Source organism: Suncus etruscus, chromosome 17 (assembly GCF_024139225.1).
Source record: "Suncus etruscus isolate mSunEtr1 chromosome 17, mSunEtr1.pri.cur, whole genome shotgun sequence".
NCBI classification, from domain to species: Eukaryota; Metazoa; Chordata; class Mammalia; order Eulipotyphla; family Soricidae; genus Suncus; species Suncus etruscus.
Genome location: NC_064864.1, coordinates 66,309,002 through 66,313,163, shown reverse-complemented (window position 1 = coordinate 66,313,163; position 4,162 = coordinate 66,309,002).

Here is a 4,162-nt window from a genome sequence, read left to right as displayed (position 1 = left end):
GACACTGGTGGGCATCAGGATCCAGTCATGCTGTTCCTCCATTCTTCTCCGCCTCAGCCCCGAGTGTAGTCGGGGAGTCCTGCTGTGTCACCCCAATACTGGATTCTGCCAGGAACACTATGGTACTGAATTCACCTAACAACGCTGCAGTGGGAAGTTTTACTGTTCCCAGTTTTGTAACAACACTGAGTCCAAGTAGCCAATGTGACTCCCCTGGGGCTCTAATAAGAGATTAGTTGCTCTTTCTATCTCAGCCAGCTGCTTCCTAACCACATCTCCCTTCGTTGTCACACATAGTGTTGGTTAAACTCCACAGAGAGGGACACTGCATAAGGCAGGCTGCAGACATGGGGGCACAGGAGACCACCCGCCTTAGACAGAGAGCCCGGGCTGCAGGAGGGGGAGTAAATGGCAACACACATTGAAGTCCCTGCATACCCAATAAGGCAGTGGTTGCAGAATCCAGTCCCCAGTGGAACGAATATTCCAGCAGCTGCTTCTCCAGCCATAGAAGCTTTCTGTTGACATGTGTTGCCTTGACAACCTTGCCCTTCAGCTTTGCCAAGTTTCATGAACAAGGTCACCCTTTGGTTGAGGATTTCATGAAAGCACAGGCAGACTCAAGCCGGAGGGGTGTTTCTTTTGAGGATTCATCTCTTAAAACCAGCTATGGGCTAAACAGACTCTCAATGGATCGACACAGGGTTGGGCAGGTAATGGAAGCCTTTTCTTCTTGCCAATTTGGGATTTGGACAAATCAAAAACAATTGCCCTTGGACACAGTCAGGTCAGAAACATGCTGGTTCATTTTTTGTTGTTTTTGTTTGTTTGGTTGGTTGGTTGGTTGGTTGGTTTTTGGGCCACACCCGAATGCACTCAGGGGTTACTTCTGGCTCTGCGCTCAGAAATTGCTCCTGGCTCAGAGGATCATATGAGATGCCAGGGATCAGATCTGTTCTGGGACAACTGTGTGCAAGGCAAACAAGCACCCTACTACTCTGCTATCCCTCTAGCTCCTACAGCAGGGGTCTCAAACTCACGGCCCGCGGGCTGTTTGCGGCCCTCCGTACAACATTTTGTGGCCCTGCCCTAGAGAAATCTTTTTGTTTTGTTTTGTTTTAGTTGTTTGGGTCACACCCTCCAATGTTCAAGGCTTACTACTGACTTTGCACTCAAGGATCACCCTGACTTTGCCTCCTGTGTCCCCCAGGTAAATTGAGTTTGAGACCCCTGTTACAGGCTGGTTCTTAATAAACCATTTCTTCCTGTAAGTATGTTCTGATCTATTTAATTGTCCAGAGAAGTTAAGTCCTTTGAAGGGTGGGTCCTAGCTATTGTGATGATGAGCAGAACTTGGACACGAGCTTGCTGAAATCGTAGGAGAGATGCCACTGTCGTCTCTTCCTCCTTCTTCTACACACAGTCTAGGCTACAGAACAGTTTGGAAAAGCAGAAAGGCTCACCCAAGACTATTCTTTTTTGGTTTTAAGTTGTAGTCCAGTGGAATACAAAGTTATTTATGATCAGATTTTATACAATTTCCATCACCAGTCCCTTTATCAATATCAACTTCCCTCCACCGGTGTTGGAAGTCTTTCTTGAAAATTAATTTTTGTATTGTCATTTGTTTTGGTTTTGGGGCCACACTCAATAGTACTCTGGGCTAACTCCTATATTCGTGTTCAGGGATCCTTCCTGACAAGCTCAGGGGTCTAATATGAGGTGCTGTGGACCAAATCTGGGTTGGCTGCATGCAGGTTGGATTCACCGTCTCTCCTTCTCACATCCCGAACTCAGTTCTTATGTCATTACTCATTTGGACCCATTTCTTTTCCTGGTAAAAAATGCCATTGTCCCCAACAGGGCAGACAAGTGTGTATGGATAGTAGGTGTCACTTGGTCCTTGACAGCAGGAGACACAGCATCATCCATTGGTGGATGCCTGCTAGGGGAAAATCAGGTCCTCCTTGTGGTGCAAATGTCACAGCACAGCTGAGACAACATGCTGCTGCCATCAGTGATACTGAAGTGACAAAAAGTGTTCTCTTCTATTGCTGTGAAAGCCAGGAACTCAGTGTGCAACTCCAATCAAACAGGCATTTCAAGTCACATTTTGATGTAAAAGAAGATAAGTCCCATTACAGTCTTATCCATAAAATCTCAATTGACTTTTACTTTATTTTCTTAATTCAGCTCTATTGAAGTGTCATTTATGTGCCATAAAATTCATCCTTTTAGACTGTACAGATCACTGAGTTTGGATAACCATGTATCCATAGCATTGATTTAAAGAAACTTTTCATCACTTCAAGAAGCTCTAACAGAGGGGATGGAGCAGTGGCACAGCAGTAGGGCATTTGCCTTGTACGTGGCTGACCTAGGATGGACCGGGGTTCAATCCCCCGGCATCTCATATGATCCCCCAAGCCAGGAGCTATTTTTGAGCACATAGCCTTGACTAACCCCTGAGTATCACCAGGTGTGGCCCAACACCCCACCCCCCAAAAAAGAGAAGCTCCCACAGAAAGGCTGGGTGTTAGCCTATGTGAGGCCCCTGGTTCAATCCACATTACCAGACTTCCCCCTCAAAATTTTGTACATACTTTACTGTAGGTTATATTCTTCTGTCCCCATTCTCAGAAATTTCTAATCCAGAGTTTAACCACAATTCTTAAGAAATTATGAAAATATCAAATAAAGATTCTAAAATTGGGGGGTTCATACTAGTTTGTGCTCAGGCTCCTGTGCTCAACTTCCATTTGTGTGGAAGTGCTGTGGAGAGAACATCATGGGGTGTTGGGGATTGAACCGTGGCTGGAAGCATCAAGGCAGCTTTATTCTCTGTCCTATGTCTCTGGCCCAATACATTTAAAATATTAAAGAAAGGTATAAAAGAAGTGATACAGGGAAATTTAATAAACTCTTAAATAAAAGTTGCTTTGGTGGTCAGATTTGAAGGAGTAAACACATTTTTTATTCTTTTTGTTTTTTTTAATTTACTGTATATGGTTTTAAAATGTAGGTTTACATTTTGACCCAATGAAACATACTGTGTTTCTCTCCATATTTTTATAACTTTTATAATGTGAGGAAAATAAACCTTGAAAATAAGCTGTAGTCTCCATCTGCTAAAGTGTCAATGTATATTAAATTGGGCTGATTGATTATATATATATATTGGTTTTGGGGGCCACATCCGTTTGATGCTCAGGGGTTACTCCTGGCTAAGCGCTCAGAAATTGCCCCTGGCTTGCGGGGACCATATGGGATGCCGGGGGATTGAACCACGGTCCTTCCTTGGCTAGCACTTGCAAGGCAGACACCTTACCTCTAGCGCCACCTCACCGGCCCCGGGGTTAATTGATTGATTATAATTTTCATATCTCTTAAATTCTTTAGAACTGTTTTCTCTATGTCTAATATTTTGTTGTTTTGTTTGCAGGGGCACACCCAGCAATGCTCAGGGCCTACTTCTGGCTCTGCACTCAGAGATCACACTCCCTTTGACTGGGGGACCGTATGCAGTGCCTGGAATCCAACCTGGATAGACCGAATGCAAGGCTCAACACACCTAACTGTACTATCATTTCAGTCCCTATAGCCCCCTAATTCTTAAATAAGGCATCGGTTTTTAAAAAAAAAAGTTCCAAAAATGACTCAAATGTATTAAAAGTTTATTTCTCATTTTCATAAAAGATCCTGGTCACAAAGTGGTTCTCCCCAGGCAGTAGCTGAAGGAAGGGCTCAGCTCCTAACTAAACAGAAGTCTCATCTTTCAAGACTTTTCCTTGGAGGAAAAACACAAAGGAGCCCAGAAGTCTTACATCACATTGGCTGGAACACGTGGGACAAGCTAATGTAAAGGCTCCTGGGAAATGTAGTCCAATTGTGTGGTCCTTTTATTGGAAAAAGACAAGGGAGCAGCTAGAAATCCCTGACCCTGTTTTGAGGGTCCATTTCTTTTCTGTTTCTGCTTGTGACTCTATCCCCTGATCCCGATTCTCTACAAAGTAAGATTTGTCATTCTGTCTATATGTTTTGTTTCTTCTGTTGCCATCATCAATGAGCAGATGCATTGCCTCAAATTTGTGATACTAGAGGCATCAGTGGGCAGCCTATGAAGATGTGAACAGGGCAACATTTCTTCTGGGGTTTCAGGGAG